Raw genomic sequence first — 21,530 nt, 5'->3', positions numbered from 1 at the left:
TTAACACCCATGCCTTTGGGGGTTTTGTGGGGTCACCTCTGGTGCCTTTGGCTTTTCTCACTCCCACTTTAGAGTTCACTTTAGATGCAACGTCCTCAGACTGCTAAATCACTTACCACACAGTTATCTGCCTTCCGGATTCCCAATTTTGTTGCCTTGGCTCTTTTTCACTTGATTCATTCTTGCTGATTCATACTGTGAATAATGGTCCCCCCCCCCAAAGTGTCCATTCCTAATCCCCACAACCTGTGACTTTGCAAATTGATTAAGATTCAGGACCTTGAGATGGATTGAGGACCCTGGGTTGGTCAGGTGAGTGCGGTCTAAGCCTACGAAGCATGAAGAGCAGAGGACATTCCCCAGCTGTGGTCAGAGATAAAGACCTGACGAGAGAAGGAGGGCCAGACAGAGGCCACCTTGCCAAGGAGTGCAGGTGCCCTCTGGAAAAGACAAGGAAATGGATTCTCCCTTAGTGCTTCCAGAAAGTTCTTCCGGAAACAGCGTCCTAGAGTAGCCCTGTCAACTCCTTAATTTTAAAACCTAGTGAGACTTGTGTTGGGCTTCTGACATGTAATCTGTAAGATGATAAATTTGTTTGGTTTTAAGTAACTTTGTCGTAATTTGTTATGGCAGCAACAAAAGGCTGATATACAGTCGTGCCCCCTTCTCTGTGGGGGATACGTTCCAAGAGCCCCAGTGGATGCCTGAAACCACAGATCATACTAACCCTATGTCGCCTATATTTTTCCTATACATACATCCCTGTGATGATGTCTAATTTATAAGTTAGGCCCAGTAGGGAGATTAACAACAATAACTAATAATAGAATAGAATAGTTATAACCATATACTGTAATAAAAGTTATGTAAATGTGGTCTCTCTCTCCAGTAATTTTTGTATTTTTCAGTCTAAGCCTATTTCTGAGTCTGTGTAACCATCCCTTACTTGCAGTCACTTGTTTCAGGGGACCCCTTGCTGAAGTCTTAGTATAATCTTAATGTTTTCTGGTGCAACACGTTGCCATCAACCAGAACCAGTTTTCTGTTTATGTCTTCCACCCACAAACTTCATGCCTTTTCCACCGTCACTAAGCCCTTGTCATATACTGTGGCTGTAACTTCTGCAGGCTGAGGTGCGACAGCAGAACTACCACACATTTCTTTCTTCTTCTTCACAGTTTCACAAATGGAAGATCCGTTCTTCCCGTAGAACTGAGTAACCTCAGCATACGTTGTTTTTCTTTCCTTAAGTTGAAAACGTCCACCTTTTCACGTAAAGGAAGAACTTCGTGGCTTCTCTGTGGCGTATCCGAATTGTATTTCGGGGCTATCGTGACGTCATGTAAGGGTGATTTGAACACAAGCCTGGTGATGTGAGATGGAGTGTGATGGCGCGAGATGTTGTCACGTGGCTCAGAACAGTGTGCAATTTAAGACTTATGAATTGTTTCTTCCCTGGGATTTTCCTTTTAATATTCAGACTATGGTTGACCGCAGGTAGCTAAAAACTCAGAAAGTCAAACTGCAGGTGACGAGGGGACTACTGTCGAACCTTAAAATATCCACTCCCTTCCTTTTAACGGGGTTTCAGAACACAGAGACGTTCAATGTGTGTGTTCAATCCATCTTTCGCCAGACGTCTACATTCGCACCTGCTTTTGTCTCACCCTCCAGGAAACATTCTTATCCAAGTCACTTTTGACTTCTTATGTCTGTAAATCCATCCTGCTCTCCCGGACTGTTCAGCACCTTTGAAGTCCGGTGTCCACTCTCTCTCTCTTCCTTAAGATGCTCTTCTCTTGGTTTCCATGACTGCCCACAGCCCTGGTCTTCCTCCTACTTGGCCAGCTGCTCCTTCTCTTCCACCCTCATTGGCTTCTCCTTCACGTGACCTCAAAATGGTGGAGCTCCTACGGGCTCGATCCTGGACCTCTTCTCACCCCTCTCCTCCAGTGTGACCTCGTGACTTTTAACGCCATCTTTCTGTTGACATCTCTGATAGTCTATTGCCTGCCAAGAGACTTCCCCTTTGAGCGCCAGACTCTTACTAGGAGGTCTGCACTTGATAGCTCCTCTTGGACATCTCATGTGCTTCTCAAGTTGAAAGCATCCGTGGCAGAATTCTTGAGTTTCTCACCCTCCCTCCTTCCTCCCCTAAGCTTTCCCATCGTCCACGCACTTATCCAACCCAGAAACCCAGGTTTGTCCTCTAGCCTCTTGCTCCTCTAACCCATCAGCGAATTCTGTCTCCTAAGTATATCCAGGATACATCTACGTCCTCTGTCTCCAAGGTCTGCCTTGGTCCAGGCCACCTCCATGCCCCCTCCATCATCACCACGACCTCCACACTGGTTTCCCATACCCACTCTGGTTTGGCTGCCACGATTTTCCCCAGAGCCACCAGAGGGATTATTTAAAAAGTCAATCATTATATTGCTCCCCCCACTTAACGGTCTCCAAAGGCTTCCCAACCCCACCCCGAGAAAAATCCATTCTCTCCCCCACAAAGCCTACGAGCTGTAGCCCCTTCCTGTCCCCAGCACACGTGTCACTCTCCCAGCGTTCGCTCTGCTCTAGCCACACTGCTCGAATTTGCCCCACACTCAGGCAGAACTCCAGGCTGCCTCTGCCTTTGCATGTCTGTTCTTGCTGGATGCTCCCATCTCCATCTGCCCAGCTCCAACTCATTCTTTAGGTTTCAGATGACATGTCCCTTTTCCCCTGGGCAAGGTGGCTGCCTCCCCCACCATCCCTCTGGTTACGTCCGTAATAGTGGGATTGGAACATGGACGATCATACTCATTGATTTGTGTCCTTGTGTTTTGTTTGGCTCTGCCATTTGATGTCAGCCCCCTGAGAGCAGGCATGGTATTTTTCACTGCCCACTTTCTAGTGCAAGCTCACGGAGAGTGCTCGGGGAAGCCATCTGTGGGATGAGTGGGTAAAACGAATGAGTGGGCACGCTGGACGCCTATTGCGTGCCAGGTGCTTCCATGTACACCCAGGGTTTTATTTTCACAAGAACCTATGAGGTTGTTCGTTTCCCAGTTCCTCTTGCAATGAGCTGTTCTGGCCGATGAGCGTGGGCAGACGTGAAGTGAGCCACTTCCAGCTTTGGCTCATGAAAACCTTACATGGGATTCCTGCTCTTGTTCTTCTTCCTCTGCCAGTGGCGACAGCGGGTGACAACAGTCACAGGGTGGGAGAGGCTGGGTCCCCAAAAGATGGAGGGGGCACAGTCTCCCCCCATTGCTCCTGGACTTTGCATAAGCAGGATAGGGGCTCTACTGAGTCCAGCCAGTGTGACTGGCAGGTGTAGCTGTGGACAGTCAGCTGTCCTTAATTAGTACACCAAAGCATCTCATGGAGGTGGCCAGTGGTGACGCGTTTGCTGACCGGTTTTCATCAAATGCAGACGTGTTCTTTGCGGGCGGGCGGTTTCTGGCAAAGTCCCCCACAGAAGCCAGGAGAGGGGCTCACGGTGCCTGGCATGTCATTGTGCCAGCGTGCTTGTCTGGGTCTCACCCGGCTCCTCCAGGGAAGGCTTATGTCGGTTCATCTCCGTGGCTGCCACAGCCAGCCCCCAGGAGGCCTCGGGGCATGTTGGTGGAATCCGCAAATGAATGAACTGGTCACCTGCCCCCCTCTCTGCCTCTCTGTCCCTTAAAGGACCCGAGAAAGTCCAATGTGTTCATTTTGCAGAGGTCCCAAAAGAAGCAATTACTTCCCCACGGTCACGGTCACGGAGAAGCAGGATGCCTCAAATTGGCGTGCCCCAGGGCTGCTAACATGGCAGCTGGCTCCTGGGAGTGCATCCTGGAGCCTTCCAGAGGCTGGAGAAAGGCCAAGAGGAGCAGGGTGGGGGCAAGCTCCTCTAAATCCCCAAGGTGACCCCACCAAACCTCCAGCAGGACAGAGGCATTCCAGAGCCTTCCCTCCCCCGCCCCAGCCAGCACTGCCAGGGAGCCGGGGCGACCACATCACTCATTATTTTTAGCTTCACCACCTGGCACCTGTGGTCACTGTCTCTGCCCAGCCTGGCGGTGGCCCTTCCACACGCCTTAAAGGGCCAGCACTCAGCAGCTGGAAAGGAGACTGGCTCCTGTGAACTCAGGCCACTGTGCTGCCAGGGCAGGAGACAGAGGGGCAGCCCCCACAGGCGATCCTCAAAGTTGGTGGTGGGAGATAGGGGAGGTGGGGAAGATCTCACCCTGACCCTAAGGCATGCGCCTAGCTCATTCTGGGGTTTTCCCAATGCTGCGTTCCTCCAGCTGCTCACCTGGGGGACTGATTACAATGACACATTCGTCCCCTCTAAGACCAGAGGTCGCAAAGTCTCAGGGTAGGGACTGTGCATGTGTATTTTCTAACAGTCAACTAGGTGATGCCCTATCACCCCATGTCATATTCATTCGTTCGTTCATTCATTCATTCATTCATTCATTCATTCATTCAACAAACATTTTGAGCTCCTACTGTAGAAATAGTGATTCTGGCCAGAGCCCATTGCTTTGGCGTTCACGAAGCACGTCCACATCTGTGATCTAGCTCACTGAGTCTCCTAACTTAGTTTGGACTATAAGACGTACCTGCAGGGCTCCTTGGGGCAGAGGTGGCCAGTCTTTCCCTGACTCTGTGGGCACAGTGCACCCACACCCATCGAGGCACCCAGCACTCCATCAAACTGATCTGTTTGCGTGTGGGTCTCTCCCCGCAGGCTGTGACCCTGTGAGGTTTAGGGCAGGGGCTCCAGGCCCCAGCTCAGGCCCTGGCATTCTGTGGGAGCTCAGTCACTGTTTGCCGAATGACAAACTGACAACGATGGCAGGAGTATCCCCCCCATTTCACAGACGAGGAGACCAAGGCCCACAGAGGGACAAGTACAGACCTGGGGTCTGACAGAGAGTCAGGGAGGAAGCTGGCCAGGAGCCCACAGCCCCACCTTCCTGCCAGGGGCCTGGAGAGGGCACCTGGGTGGCCCTGAGCCTGCCCTTCTCCTCACACAGGTCAGTGCTGACTCAGGCGGTGGCGGAGGCGTGGGCGTGCTGGGCTGGGCCAGAGGTGACCCTTGTCTCCCCTGCAGAGTTTCCATCCATTACAGGAGCCTATGGTCAGGGCGTGGATAATGCACTTGGCTGCAGACTGGGTTTCCCTGTAGGTGGCGGTGGGGAGAACCAGCTAAAGGGACAATGGTCCCTAGGGAATGACTGCCACCCAAGCACAGTGCCTCTCCCTCACATTCGCTCCCACAAACTGTACCCACACTTAGAATCACACCTACTCACCCCTCCCATAACCAGTGACACAAATCTTCACGCACCACCCTCTCTCTCAGGCTTGCACACATACACGCACATACATGCATTTTCACTTATTAATTCAACAAAGACTCCCTGTTATCAGGTGTCAGTTCAGTGCAGGGAGGAGAAGTGGCTGGGGTGGGGCAGGAGCTTCCTGGAAGACTTCATGGAAGAGGAGGCATTGCAGTTGGGCCTGGATGGCGGGTGGCTGGGGAAGGGAAATCTGCACAGTTTCATTGGGGGTGAATATAGAGGAGCCGAGGAAGATGAGATGGGTGGGGTCATCCAATCACACAGGTGAATGCCCAGCCAGGTCTCCACTACATCCTGTGGGGCCTGGGAGCCATGCAGGACTGAGCAGAGGGGACATGACTGCAATGGGAGAGGCCAGAAGGGTCACTGGGGCCTGGCGGGGAGAGGCTGGGGTGACAACCAGGTGAGAGATCACAGAGTCTGGCTCAGGGAGGTGGTGGCAGTGGCCTGAGAGAGTCAGAAGCAGGTCCACCATGCCCCGAGGGGCCGCACCTCTGAGCCCTGTGCCCACCTCCTGCCCACCCCCTGCCCACCATGGGCACTGACCTCTGCAGTGGGACCTCTTCCAGCAGCTTTTCCTCCTCCTCTTCCCTATGGAAGCAGACGAAGCAGAAGGCTGGCACATCCTCCAATCCACAGCCCAGGGGCCAGGCCGGAGGCAGCTCCAGGACAGGACAGGGGTGACTGGTGCTGGTGGCCTCAGCAGCATCTTCCCCAGTCTGGGCAGGGGTCCCCGAGCCAGAACGCTCCAGGGTCAGCAGCCTGTTGGCCTCGGGGCCCCTTGCCTGCCCACCTGCCACCCGTGCCTTCTCACTCAGATTACCCGTCGCCTCGGTGGGTGAAAGAGCCTGTGGCTCTGTCTAATGGGGGTGTCTGTTCTGAGCCACGGGACTTCCAGCCACAGGGCTGGGCCTTGGCAAGCGAGTTGCAGTCGCTGGGACTCAGAGGTAGCTCACCGGTGGACAGAGGTCCCGCAGAGCCCCGTGCTGTCCCTTGTGGAGCCCTGGGCCCCTTGGCTGCTGTCTGTCAGGGGCGAGACTGGGAGGACAGGCTCTCAGGTACCATCCACCTGTCCCGGCGTCTGCTCGTCCCTCTGCTTGTCCCTCTCTAGCCAGCACAGGCATCGGAGGTGGCTTCCCTAAGAAAGTTTGTTCTTCCCTGCTGGGGTGGGTGGCTGGGGTGCCCTCCAGGAGGGAGGGTCGGGACCTGAGGCTGGAAGGTGGGTGAGGACCAGGTGAGGCTGGCACAGTGCCCGCGCGGGCCCCCTGGAGTCCTAGCAGAGCCCGAGCTTGCTCACTCCCTCGCTCCGCTCCCTCCGACTACAGAGGCTGCTCTGGCAGACCGGCTGGGCTGTGGGTATTAATAGCTCCACATTCATGCTGAGAAGCCGGGAGGTTAACTCCTTCCCTGCCAGAGCTGGGGAGGCCGGTGGAGAGCCACCCGGAGCAGACGGAAGGGCCGTGCCTCAGTTTCTCCCCCATCTGACCCTAGCCTGCCTCCATAGGACCCCCAACTGAGTCTCTAAGCAGCACTCGGGCGTCTGGATCTTGGTCAGTGTCCTGGTCACCAGAACCCTCCCAGGCGAGACTTGGGGTTCAGGACGGCACCCCTGGGATGGGCAGGACGCTGAGCTCCAGGAAGCATCCCCAGATTCCTCCACTCACACATCCACCCTTCAGCTCACTGGGTTCCCTCCCCTGCCCCCCAATGTCCCTTAACAAACAGCATCACAGACTCTGGGTCCAGTTCTGTCACTGGCTTCCTGTGGGACCCACCCAGATGAACCACGCGCAGCCCCCGTGGGACCCCCCCCCGTGGGACACCCCCCCCCGTGGCATCCCCCCCGCCATGGGACCCAGAGATGCACTGTACACAGCCGTCTATTCTACTGAGGAGAGTGGGAGCAGGGGAATCCGAGTAGAACTTGTTTGCTTTAAAACGCTTGTAGAGCACGTCCTCTGTGCCAGGTACCCAGCAATGAAGAGGGCAGAGACTTTCTCCCTCAGTGGGCTTGCGTGTCACGATGGGAGGCCAATGGGGCCACAGCCCTTCTATGTGGTACCCTAGAGTGAGTTAGGAACAGGGCTTCCTCCCGGCAGGTGCAGCCAACTCCCCCCCTCCCCCCACCCCCGCCCCCCAGCCAGCACATAGTGTGGATTGCAGGCTGGGTTTCAGCCCCACTCACCTCTGCAATTTACAACACGCACAACCATTCACAGTGGCCAGGAAAATAAACACAGAAAATAAATTCGGGTTGTGAAAAGTGCTACGAAAAGCAGAAAGCCGGGCGATGTGAAAGAGGCTGACGGTGGAAGGTGGTTGATAGGCTGTTCAGGGAAGACCTCTGGAGGACATAGAGTTGGAGCTGTGGTCTGCAGGGAGGAGGGGGGCCGGCCAGATCTGGAGGGAGAAGAGTCCAGGAAGAGGGATGGCAGGGCCCAGAGGCAGGAAAGAGCTGGCATGCTTGAGGGGGAGGAGCAGGGGAGGTCTTCCCGCTGAGACGTAAGGAGCAAGGAGAGTTTGCCAGGGAACCCAAGCAGTGGGACATCACCAGCAGAGAGAACAGAGCATATGCAAAGGCCCAGGGGCATGATAGGATGGATGGTGCACGCAAAGCAGGGAGAAGACAGCGTGACCCCTCAGAGATACAGGAGGTATTCATTGCAGACTTGGCCCCCCCAGGGCTCTGAGGAGCAAGGGTGGGTGGCTGGAGGGTGGAGGTGGGAATCTGGGACAGCTGAGGGGGTGGATGGGGGGTGAGAGGCTTGGAAGGAAACACCTGTTTGTTAAATGGAATTCCACCGGCTGGAAGGACAGATGTGGGCTTGCTTGGCCAAGGAAAGGTTGGGGCTGGGGACACAGCCCCACATAGAGATGCTGAGGCTGCACGCGTGGCCTGGGCACCCCGGGCAGATGGCCAGCGGGGGCTGATACCCACCTGCCTCTGCTCTGCCCTTAGAATTGTGACTGTGTGTGTGTGTGTGTGTTTCTTATTGGCCCATCCAGAGAGCTGCCTTATTTGAACTAGTCTATCCAAAGGGGTTGACTTGTTTCTGATTTGTACAAAGGCACTTCAGAGGCTGGGCTGGGGGGGTGACGTAGGGACCCCAGGTTCCAGTGTGGGCTCTCCTGCAGGCTTGCTGTGTGCTTGGGGCCAGTTACTGTCCCTCTCTGGGGCCACAGACCTAGACACGAGCTAGAGGCCAACTGACCCAAACCCTGTGAGCCCAGAAAGGGCCGACTCCCCGAGGTCACACACTGGAGCTGGCCCCTTTTGTCTCTCATCTCTCGGCTCTGTCTTCCCTGCTCTAAGGTTGCCGGGGTCTCATGGCCCAGAGGCCCAGTGTTTGTCCGAGGAAGAGGAAGCCACAAGAGGAAAGTGCAGATTAGAGGAGGGGGGCGAGCGGAGGAAGGGCAGGCCAGGCTGTGGCTCCCTGGGGTGGAGAGTCAGAGAAGGTCAGGGTGCCCCAGGCCTCCAGGCGCCCCTCCCTTCTCCCCTGGGTCCCACGGGGTTGTCATTTGCGGATGTTAATTATTCACGACGCTGGTACTTTGCCTGGTTTTAATGCACTCTGATGGCAGTTCTCTAGCTAATGGGGAAAATCAATCGGTTTTAATTCTCAGTGGCTGTGAAGGTCTGTCTGTCTCCTGTTTGGGTGGCCGGGTCTGGCTCTTGGGCTGGGGGTGGAGGCTCAGACTCCGATCCTTCCTTCTTCGCAAGAGGCTGATGCTCCCCCTTGCCCTCTCCTAGCCCTGCCCCTTTCTGACCATCCTGGGGAGGGAAGATGAGTCACCAGACAGCTCTAGACTCTGCCCCTAGCATGTCAGAGCAGCCGTTTGTCTCCTGCCCCCTCCCCCAAAAGAGACAGCAGACCCTCCTGGCCCCTGCACCAGCCCAATGGGCCCCAGGGAGCCCCAGGAGCAGCCCCTCCCCCGCCCCAGATTTGGGGGGCTGGAGTCAGGCCTGTAGCTCCTGGCTCTGGTGTTTTTCAGCCTGGGGGAGGTTTCCGCTGCCCACCACTCAGGGCCGGCCTCAGCCTGCTTGTCCTTCTGGGCTCAGGCCGGGCTCCCAGACCCGTCTCGGGCACGGGGAGATCTGGCCCAGACCTCACGTTCATGAAGAGACTTAAATATAACTTTCTGATATTATTGCTTTGTGCGGTTATACATTCAGTTATAAATTCAGACAATTTCCCTGACAGGACTGAGCCGAGAACATTCGTGGGGCATTAAGAAGGCGTCCCGGCGCAGACCACACCCACCCCCACCCCTGCCCCGGAGTCCACATCCTCTATGAATCCTGTAATTATCCGGTGAATAGAACAACTGTCTTGTGCTGTATTTGTGTGTGTGTTCAAAGTGCTAATTAGGAAGCATAAACATGGAAGACACGCCACAACGCTGTTTTCAGCATTTCTTCATGCTTCCAGAACGCAATAAACCTCCAGAAAAGGAAGAGGCCCAAGGTGTCTTGACCGTGGAGAGACCCTGCCTGCTTCCCAAAGAGCTCTGGCCTTTCTCATCCACGGACCCAGGGTCCACGCCTGGCTGGCTGGAAATGCTCGGGCCGTCCAGGGGATGTCTGCGGGCTTCCTGGCCTAGTGCTGCGACCTTCCAGAACCCAGGCACCAGGATGTGGAGAATGGTGACTGCCAGGCCCCCTCCATCGTGCCCCTCTAGGCCCAGCCTGGTCTCTTGCCCTCCCCCACCCAGGCCCTGGGACACCAGGCCCACTCCCAGGCCAGACAAGGAAGTTTGGGGCACCCCTTCACAGAGGGGCAGAAGGCAGAGTTAATCCTTCTCTTTAGTTCACAGCATATTATTTTTCTTGGTCCCCCCATCCCCCCCCCCGCACATTTTTATGAATCTCTATTCCCTTTTGCTCCCATGGATGGTAGGCAGGCGAAGCTGCTACCCACCTGTGGGCTCTCTGGGAGAATCATGTGAGCAGAGCGTGTAAAGTGCCTGGCACGCAGGGACCGGTCAGTGAAGGTCCAGTTCGTCTCCTGGTCTGGCTCTCTCCCCTGGGGTCTTGGGTGCTTGGACAAAACCCCTTCCCCTTCAGCGGTACACGTGAGCATGGCTGCCTGGGAGTGAACCTAATGTGCTCATAGTCTGGGGGAAGCAAAGAGGACACAACCACCTCCCATTTCAAATTCAGATTCAGCACATGTAGTCCTGGCTACATGCCGAGCGGTGTGTGGGGCGCAGACAGGCCCAGAGAGGAAAAGGGGCCACCTGTGGGGGTTCTCTGCCCAGGAGCTGGGAGATGGCCCTTCTCTCTTTACAAATTAGGGTGCAGCCAAGCTGCTATAACAAAGAGGCCCTGCATTACAGTGGCTCAAATAAGTCTTCTGACAAATGAACTAGGAGCATGTGCCAAAGTTTTATTTCTGGTTTGCCACAAGGAAAGAGGCTCTGAGCAGGTTGGTTCAAAGCAAACTCTCCCTCGTGTAGGAAAGATAATGATTAGATGTTCTTTGTTTGGCCAGACACAAGAAAAAAACACGTCTCACTCCAGATTGTTAGCGCCCTGAATAACCAACAGCGGGGTGGATGGGAAACTCACTTCTTAGAAAAGGTCTTGCTTGAATTCAAGTTTATTAGAACGTTGCTGAAGCCTTTTGTCAAAAATGCCAGTCTTCCCAGAAGGAACCTGGGAATGATAACCCATGGAAAAGGTTATGTCTCAAACCAGGTTTGGCCCAAGTTTTCTTTATCCCAAGGTGGAATTTCATTTCTCTTCAGGTAACCGCTGGAGGTAGGTGGCCCTCTTGGCTGAAGCTATAATAGCTCAGCAACATATTCACACTTTAGTCCTCGAGAAGAAGAGAAGATGGAGTGATACAGAAGTGGCTTCCTCACTTCCACATGTGTTCTGTCAGCAAGTAGTTGGTCTCCTAGCTGCAAGGGAGGCGGGGAAATTCCGTCTCTGTCTGCATAGCTAAATGCACAAAACGGGCAGGAATGGGGTATCAGTAAAAGGAAGAGGGAGAACAGGATACAGTTATAGATATGAAGGCCTAAGTCAGAGCTGGCTCTGAACTCTCCTCTCTGCTTCCTGCAACAGGCTGTGGACCAGTCCATTACTTGGGTCTTTTTAATTGAGGAAATACATGGAACAACCAATCCACAGAGGACAGAGGCTCCGAGATGTAGCTTATACGATGTGTTTGAATATACCAAGAAGCGGTTTTCAGTTTAGTCAGGAGGGTTTGAGAATGCATTACTGAAGGTAAAAAGAAAAAAAGAAAAAAAAATGAAGCAATTAACTCCAGAGAAAACAAAATGTTGCACAAGAAAGGAAGTGTAATCATAGCATTTTATGTGACTGAGCTGTGAACATTATTTATAAAAGCATAATCATATAAATGCTAAAAGATATTTTAGCCGAAAAGGGCATATTGGGGGGGCCGAAGAGAGGGTGCGTGTGTGGGAGAGGAGGCCTAGGGTATGAAGGAACTACATTTTTATTTTTTATACTACGAAGTACAATCAAAAACAGAAACATCAAGACATTGCTGCATTAGCATGTCATTTGGAGTCTTATGGTTTAAAGAATGGTCCCCGGCCCAGTAGCGTCACCATCATCTGGGAGCTTATTAGAAACACAGCTCCTTGGACCCCACCCTAGGCCAGCTGAATCTGAACCTGTGTTTTAAGAAGACCCCAGGGGATTCACGTACTCTGAAAGTTTGAGAAACCCCGACTTAGAAAGAGAATGGCAAACAGAAAGAATGCATAAAAGAGCTCAATTCACTGTCTGTAGGAAGAGACGTGGAGTAAGGAAGGGTGGGATAGGGGGCTGCTCATTTTTGATATTAAGCCCTGTAGCTTTTTTTGAGTTTCCAACTATGTGGAAGATTTACGTTGCTGGAAAAAAGTAAGTCATGTGCATGATTGAAAACCTAACAACATCAAATGGCAGGCAAAGGTTTCCTCTCACCAGAAACCCCCAGACTCTCCTCTACCTTCTCAACAGTTTCTGGAGAAGCCCTTCAGGACATTTCTCTGCACACTCAACCTTTGTGTGTGTGAATATCCTGTTTATTTCTTACAGGTAGGAACATATGCAATGGATCGTTCTGCATCTTGCTATTTTCACTCAACAGTATCTTGGAGATTGCTCCCAATAAGTACATATAGACCCACTTAATTCGTTTATAGGTTGCTTTTATACGCTATTACAGGGTATCTAGTATTGTAATGTATTAAATCCCTTCCCTGCTGGTGGGAACTTTGGTTGTTTCCAGGCTTCTGCAGTTACAAGGCTGTAAGAGCATTTTGTAAGCACCGTATGGTGTGGAGTTCAGGGCACTGGCCTGGGACATAGAATGCCTGGGAGTGGAAACCCAGGGCTGCCGCCACTGCCACTTATCTTTATGGGACCCCCAAATTTCCATGCCACCTAGAGGGGCATGAGGCAGTAAAGGGAATGGAGAAAGGGAAACCAGTGTCACAGAAGACAGCTTTTCGAGGAGAGAGGGAGAGTCAACTGCTGAATACCGAGATGGGTGAAGATTAGAAAAAGTCCATTGGACTTGATGTTGATGCTAGAGATGACCTCAGCACCAGGGTTCTCTGCCCCGCACCGGTGACGTTTGGGGGTCCTCGGCCCCGCACCGGTGTCCTCTCGGTGGGATAATTCTGTGCCGTGGGCTGGCCTGTGCTTTGAAGGATGTTAAGCAGCATCTTACGCACCAGATGCTGGCAGGACCCCACCCCCTTGCTGTGACAACCCAAATTGTTTCTAGACACCGCCCAACATCCCCTGGAGGGCCACGTGGCTGCCTGTTGAACATCCCTGCGTTGGCTGTGTGTTTTGAGGAGTGCAAATGGAGGCAGTGAGATATTTCTAGAAGTTTGCTTGTGGAGAAGAGAAGAGAAATAAGGTAGTGCCTGCAGAGGGCAAGTGGGACTTACTTTACTAGTTTTTTAAGAGGGAAGAACTTTGAAAATGTAGAAGTCATGATGAAGTGTCCGGCTTTTGAATTATTTTTGCCACTCCTTGATAGGTGAAAAATAACCTCTCAGTATGGTTTAAATTTGTATTTATGTATGTATGTATGTATGTATGTATGTATTTATTTTTCAGTTACAGTTGTCATTCAATATTATTTTATATTAGTTTCAGGTGTCCAGTCTAGTAGTTAGACATTTATATAATTTATGCAGTGATCCCCCTGATAAGTCTAGTACCCACCTGGCACGATACATAGTTTTTACAGTATTATTGACTATATTCTGTATTCTGTACTTTACATCCCGTGACTACCAATTTGTATTTCTTTTAAAAAAGGTTTTTATTACAATATAGCTAACATACAATATTATATGAGTTTCAGGGGTACCCCAGAGTTATTCAACATTTACATACCCAAAGAAGTGGTCACCATAAGCCCAGCACCATCTGACACCGTCCCCGCTGTCACAGTATTACTGACTATATTCCCCAGGCTGTTCATTACATCCGCATGACTTACTGTTTTATACCTGGAAATTTGGGCCTCTTATGCCCCTTCACCTTTTCTGTCTCTTTTTCAATTTTTCAGTTACAGTTGACATTCAATATTATTTTATATTAATGTCAGGTGTACAGCATAGTGGTTAGACATTTATATAATTTAAGAAGTGATCCCCTGCCTAGTCTAGAACCCACCTGGCACAATACATAGTTATTACCATATCATTGACTGTATTCCCTGTGCTTTACTTTACATCCCATGACTATTTTGTAACTATTGATTTGTACTTCTTAATGCCTTCACCTTTTTCACTGTGTCCCCCAACTCTCTCCCATCTATCACCCCAACATATCTAGTACCCATCTGACACCATAGTTATTACAATATTATTGAATATATGCCCCATGCTGTACCCTACATCCCCGTGACAACTTTGTAACAACCAATTTGTACTTCTTAATCCCTCCCCTTCTTTCACCCACACCCCCAAACCCCCTCCCATCAGGCAACCATCAAAACGGTTTTTGTATCTATGAGATTGTTTCTGTTTTGTTTGTTTGTTTTGTTCTTTAGATTCCACATATAAGTGAAATCACATTGCATCTGTCTTTCTCTGTCTGACACACTCCACTCAGCACAATACCCTCCAGGTCCATCCAAGTCACCACAGATGGCAGGAACCCATTCCCTTCCCTGGACAAGCACTATTCCATTGTATACATGTACCACCTCCTCTTTATCCATTCTTCCATCGACGGACACCCAGGCTGCCTCCATATCTTGGCCACTGTAAACAGTGCTGCAATGAACATATGGATGCACATGTCCCCTTGAAGTAGCGATTTGAGTTTCTTCGGATAAATATCCTGAAGTGGAATTGCTGGGTCATAAGGTAGTTCTATATATAATTTTTGAAACACCTCCAAACCGTTTTCCATAGTGGCTGCATCAAATTGCAATCCCACCAACAATGCATGAGGGTTCCCTTTTCTCCACCTCCTCACCAACACTCTTTGTTGATTTATTGATGATGGCCACCCTGATAAGTATGAGGTGATATCTCATTGTTGTTTTAGTTTGCATTTCTCTGATGATTGGTGACGTTGAGCATCTTTTCATGTGTCTATTGGCCATGTGTGTCCCCTTGGAGAAATGTCTATTCAGATCCTCTGCCCATTTTTAAATTGGATTATTTGGGTTTTCTTGGTGTCGAGTTGTATGAGATCTTTATACATTTTGGATATTAACCCTTTATCAGATATATCATTGGCAAATATGTTCTCTCATTCAGTAGGCTGCCTTTTCATTTTCTTGGTGGTTTCCTTTGCTGTGCAAAAACTTTATTTTGATGCAGTCCTATTTGCTTACTTTTTCTTTTGTTTCCCTTGCCTGAGGAGATATGTCAGAAAAAATATCACTAAGAGCAATGTCAGAGAGTTTACTGCCTACGTTTTCTTCTAGGGGTTTTATGGTTTCGGGTCTTACATTTAAGTCTTTAATCCATTTTGTGTTTATTCTTGTATATGGTGTGAGAAGGTGGTCCAGTTTCTTTTTTTTGCATGTGTCTGTTCAGTTTTCCCAACACCATTTATTGAATAGACTGTCTTTACTCCACTGTATATTCTTGCTTCCTTTGGCATAGATTAAATCACCATATTTAATGGGTGTGCATATATTTCTGGGCTCTCCATTCTGTTCCACTGATCTGTTGGTATATTTTTATATAAAGATCAATCCCATGCTGTTTTGATTACTACAGCTTTGTGGTATAGTTTGATGTCAGGTAGTGTGACACCTCCAACTTTGTTCTCCTTTTTCAAGACAGCTGTGTATGTCCAGGGTATTTTGTGGTCCCATATAAAATTTAAGCTTGTCCCTGTTCTGTGAAAAATGCTGTTGGTATTTTGATGGGGATTGCATTGAATCCATGGATTGCTTTCGGTGGTATGGACATGTTAACGATTTAGTTCTTCCTATCCGTGAGCGTGGGACATGCTTCCATCTATTTTTATCTTCTTCAGTTTCTTTCTTTAGTGCCGTTTAGTTTTCTGAGTACAGGTTTTTTTACATCCTTGGTTAAATTTATTTCTAGGTATTTAATTTTTTTAGATGCAGTTTTAAATGAGATTGTTTTATCAATTTCTCCTTCTGACAGTTCATTACTGGTGTATAAAAATGCAACCAATTTCTGAATATTAATTTTGTATCCTGAATTCATTTATCAGTTCTAATAGTGTTTTGGTGGAATCTTTAGGTTTCTGTATATATATATAGTGTCATGTCATCTGCAAATAATGACAGTTTGACTTCTTCCTTTCCACTTTGGATGCCTTTTATTTTTTCATTGTCTGATTGCTGTGGATAGGACTTCCAATACTACGTTGAATAAAAGTGGTGAAAGAGGGCAACCTTGTCTTGTTGTTGCCTTAAGGAAAATGCTTTTAGTTTTTCATTGTTGAATCTGATGCTAGCTGTGGGTTTGTCATATATGGCCTTTTTATGTTGAGGTATTCCCACTTTGCTGAGAGTTTTTATCATAAATGGATGCTGAATTTTGTCAAACACTTTTTCTGCATCTATTGATATGATCATATAATTTTTATCTTTCATTTTGTATATGTGGTGCATCATGTTAATTGATTTGCGGATATTGAACCAACCTTGCACCCCAGGAATAAATCCCACTTGATCGTGGTGTATGATTTTGTTAGTGTATTGCTGAATTCAGTTTGCTAATACTTTGTTGAGGATTCCCCCCCCCTTCTTCCGCCTCCCCCTCAACTCCGTCCAGTTCAAGCCATTGTTTCTCAGTCTAGTTGTGTAGGACACAGCTCCCTGGCCCATGCGGGTATTAGGAGCCTTGTGCTCCCCCAGCTGAGGCCGGTTGTCAGTCGCCCCACAGCAGCACACAGCAGCACATGGCAGCTCACACTGACCTCCGCCTGCACATGGCATCCCAGCTCCAGGGAGAGCTGTTGTTCACAATCTTAGCTGTAGAAGGCACAGGTCACTGGCCCATGTGGGAATCGAACTGGCGACTTCAGCATTAGGAGCACAGCGGTCCAACCACCTGAGCCACTGGGCCAGCCCCATTGAGGATTTTTACATCTATGCTCATCAGGGATATCAGCCTATAATTTTCTTTTCTTTTTTTTTTTTTTTTTTTTTTTTTTTTGTGTGTGATACCTTTGTTTGGCTTTGGAATCAGTGTAATGGTGGCCTTGTAAAATGAGCATAGGAGCTTTCCTTCCTCTTGAATTTTTTTTGGAATAGTTTGAGGATAGGTGTTAATTCTTCTTTGAATGTTTGGTAAAATTTACCTGTGAAGCCAGGACTTTTGTTTGTTGGGAATTTTTTTGATTACTGATTTGATTTTGTTAGTAGTAATTAGTTCAGATTTTCTGTTTCTTCTTTATTCAGTCTTGGAAGATTGTATATTTCTAGGAATTTATCAATTTCTTCCCGATTGTCCAAATTGTTGGCATATAATTGTTCATAATATTTTCTTATAATTCTTTGTATTTCTGGGGTGTCAGTTGTCCCTCCTCCTCTTTCATTTCTGATTTTATTTATTTGGGTCTTCTCTCCTTTTTTCTTGATGATCTGGTTAAAGGTTTATCTTTTCAAAGAACCAGCTCTTGGTTTCATTGATCTGTTGTATTTTTTTTTTTAGACTCTATTTCGTTTATTTCTGCTCCGATCTTTATTATTTCCTTCCTTCTATTCACTTTGGGCTTTGTTTGCTGTTCTTTTTCTAGTTCCTTTAAGTATAAAGTTAGATTATTTATTTGAGATTTTTCTTGTTTCTGGAGGTAGGCCTGTATTGCTATGAATGTCCCTCTTAGGACTGCTTCTCTGTGTCTCATAAATTTTCTGTCATTGTGTTTTCATAGTCATTTGTCGCAAGGAATCTTTTGATTTCTCCCTTGATCTCCTTGTTGACACATTCATTATTTAGTAGCGTGTTATTTAACCTCCACGTGTTAGTGTGTTTTTCAGCTTTTTTTCCCTTGTAATTGATTTCTCGCTTCACACCATTGTGGTCAGAGAAGATATTTTATTTGATTCCGATCTTCTTAAATTTATTGAGACTTGTTTTGTGGCCTAACATGTGGTTTATCTTAGAAAATGTTCCATGTACACTTGAAAAGAATGTATATTCTGCTGCTTTGGGGTGAAATACCCTAAAAATATCAATTAAATCTACCTGGTCTAGTGTGTCATTCGAGGCCTTTGTTTTCTTGTTGATTTTCTGTCTGGAAGACCTGTCCATTGGTGTCAATCAAGTGTTAAATTCCCCTACTATGATTCTATTACTGTGGATCTCCCTTTATGTTGGTCAGTATTTGCTTGATATATTTAGCTGCTCCTATGCTGGGTGCATACATGTTTACAAATGTTATGTCCTCTTGTTGGGTTGATCCTTTTATCATTATGAAATATACCTCTTTGCCTCTTATTATAGCCTTTGTTTCAAAGTTAATTTTGTCTTGATATAATATTGCTACCTCAGCTTTTTTTTTTTTTTTTCATTTCCATTTGCATGAAATATCTTTTTCCATCTCTTTACTTTCAGTCTGTGTGTATCTTTTGATCTGAAGTGAGTCTCCTGTAAATGGGCCTTGTTTTCTTATCCATTCAGCTGTCCTATGTCTCTTTTTGGTCTTTATGTTTCTCCAATAAAGGTATGAGCTATTGGGACACAAAGGTCAGACTCATGGCTTTTCCCCCTGCTTTCCACCCTCTCACATTCCTCTCTTGAGGTGACAAGCACTGGTTTTGACCTGACAGCAGGGAAGAAAAAAGAAAATATAAGAAAATTGAAAAGAACATTGGTTAGTATCCCTCAAAACATTATCCTGCTATATTTATAATAAACTTTCCAGTGGTTATGTTCTTTGGGATTCCTTACCTACTTCTCTCTTCTGCCACTGTACAGTCTAGACAAGCTACATGTTTCCTTTGCCACACTCTCTTGCAGCTTAGGGAAGCTGTGTTTCTCAGTTCTGGTTAATAAGACGGGAGCAAAGGTTGTTCAAGTTTTACAGGAAGGCTTTTCTTTATCCCAAAGAGGAGCAAGGTGTGGCTGGTATCATCTCTTTCCCTCTGCTTCCTACTTAGAAGGTGCACACGATGGCTGCTGGGCTGCAGCAGCCATCTTGCCACCAGGAAGGCGAAGCTAAGAGAATCATCCAGATGCCACGGCACCACTGAGCAGCTGAGTCTACACAGCATCACTTACTTACTATTCGGCAAGAATAATGAAGCCTCATCTGTAAGCCCTTGTTACTTTCTGCAGAAAGCGTTCCTAATGTACATACTATCACTTTATTTACATGAACAGAAGTGGGTTTCTCTTTATTGTCACAAACTGTGCCCAGAGAGCGACAGTGTCTTGAATTATGGCCCATGTCATGCAACACAGTTCCTAATCACCCTCCTCCATCCTGCTCAGCCCAGGCGCAGCCCCCAGTTCTGTTCTGGTGGTCCCCATGCTTGGTCCTTCAAGTAGGCTGGACCTTGGGATCTACACTATCTCCTTGGCGCCCTTTCTGAGCACCAGCAACCTCCATTTACTGAATGTTTGAGGGAAAGCCAGACCTGTCTCGTAGAGGCTTTTCTTGTGTTATGGCATGTTGGATGGGTTCCTGACTGCTCCAAGGGGAAATGGCAGCCTGAGCTCTGAGGAGATGTGCCGTTGCTGGCCTTTCCCTTCTCCAGCCTCCCTCCACGGAAATCTCCCTGGCCTGTACGTGGAGGGGTGGCAGAGTACAGACACGTGTGGAGCACATACACCAGCCAGGACTTCACATCACATTCCATCCAGCTCAAGCCGTTCTGGTTGAACAATAAATCCTAGAACTCTTCCCTGCATGACGCAGGAAGAAAAGCTTTTTTTCTTTTCGCTAGTCCTGAGAGAATCGCCTGAAGCAGCCAGCGTCCACCACTATGTAGGAGAGAGCCTCGCTGAGAGCAAAGCAAAAACTAAGAGACAGAGAGCCCAAGCTCTGAGAACATGGTAGAAGCCCCTGGATCAGGGTGTGCCTGAAGGCCCCCTACACCTAGACTTTTAACATGTGTGAATTAGAATATATCCTTGTTTGTTAAAGCCAATCGGAATTGCTTTTCTCTCACACACACTAAGACAGTCCTGAGAAGTCCACCCCATGGCAGATGGTGAGACCTGTATGCAGCTAGGCTGAGACCTAAGGCCCAAACTGCCTGCTGTTTGATCCAGGGCAATGCACTGGATTGATGAGAGCCCGAATCCCAAGTATCCCCGGGAGAATTCGTGTGCACATCGTTTCTCTTGATGTTTGAGCTCTGCCTTGTCTCGGGGGATTTCCCAGACCATTTGGTTCAGCCCAAAGTGCATCCCTCTGCTCTCTACGTTTGTCTGCGCCGTGCACTTGGCACTGAAGTACATGCTGTCTCATCTGTTGTCCTGAGCTGGTCTTTAATTCTTGGCAAACTTGGGCTGCTCTTCAGCTTTTCTCTTTGGAGGTCAGCTCCAGGCCAGGGGCTGGCTCTTATTGTTCGTTTACCACACAGCTCAGGGCTCAGCACACGGGTAGAACTTTCAGGTGGCAGCATGGGACAATGGAAGGAAAACTGGCTTTGAATCCTGGCTCTGCCACTTGCTAGCTGGGTGACTTCAGCGTTACTTAACTATTCTGAGCCTTGTGAGTGTTATTATGAAGACACTCGATGGTAGGCATGGGGCTAGGGGCTGAAAATACAATGGTGAGCATATCAGTCACGACAAACTTTGGTTGGTGGCAAGCAACAGTGGCAAACCCTGGTTATTTTTCATTCTGGCATACACTGGGACTACATTTCTTAGTCTCCCTTGCAGTTGGGTAGAGCCATATGGCCGAGTTCTGACTAATGGAATTTGGGGCAGAAGTGATATATGACACTTCCAGATCTTTCTCCCAAGCCGCTTCCTGTGGAATGTTCCACACTCTTTTTCTGCTTGCCAGCAGATGCAGAAGATCTGCCTCCAGGGACCTACAAGAAAGTTGAGTCCCAAGAGGGCCAAGGTTTGGAACCCTGAATCACTGCATGGAGCAGAGCTCGCCTGCCAAACCCCTGTGATTGTGACATGAACAAGAAACAAACATCTACTGTGTTAAGCTACCAAGATTTTGGGTTGTTTGTTACAGCAGCACAGCCCACTCTGACATCAACTGTGACCAACTGGAAAAAAAGTGAATTCCTTGGAAGGAAATGGGTTGCTTGTGGAATCAACAGGAAGCTTGCAGATGGGCACCCTAGAGGCTAGGAAGGGGGCCTTCTCATTGAAAGTGACATCTATGCATCCGGAGCATAGTGCAACCATTTTCATCTCTTTGTCTCTATATTCAAATTCCTGGTCATGGGGTCCGGCTGGTCTGCTTTAGCCAGATGCCCCTCCCCTTGGCTATAGAAGAGAAAACCTTTGATTTTAGTCCCTACTTACTATATTTAATGAAAGGAAAACCTCCAAAGGGAATTGTGGGGGAGAGGGATATTACGCAGGCTGAAAACAAGAGCTCTCCCAAGTGAGCACAACCCCTTCCCTCTTAGAGCTCCAACCTGGGGAAGGCTCAGGCGAACCCTATCCTCCACAGTGTGGTGTGATGAATTGGGCTGATCTCCGTGGTGGGGAAGTACAGGCCAACCAGACTTGGGCCGAGAGGTCAAGGGGAGCTTCCCAGAGGAAGTGACAGTTGCTCTCAGGTTTGAAGAC

General features: G+C 48.8%; 1 protein-coding gene across 1 annotated transcript in view; it reads right to left on the bottom strand.

Moving 5' to 3' along the window:
* The window catches only part of SBK1 (SH3 domain binding kinase 1), a 49,252-nt gene extending 42,598 nt beyond the window's left edge, over positions 1-6,654 (bottom strand). Inside the window, exon 1 of the mRNA XM_074322971.2 lies at positions 5,880-6,654. The gene's annotated coding sequence lies outside the window, so the exon portion shown is untranslated. The remainder of the gene's footprint in view (positions 1-5,879) is intronic.
* Positions 6,655-21,530: the final 14,876 nt, after the last annotated feature.

This window comes from Rhinolophus sinicus, chromosome 10, assembly GCF_057876585.1.
Source record: "Rhinolophus sinicus isolate RSI-liver-muscle chromosome 10, RSI-T2T, whole genome shotgun sequence".
Taxonomy (NCBI): domain Eukaryota; kingdom Metazoa; phylum Chordata; class Mammalia; order Chiroptera; family Rhinolophidae; genus Rhinolophus; species Rhinolophus sinicus.
This window is presented reverse-complemented; position numbering and strand designations above follow the sequence as displayed.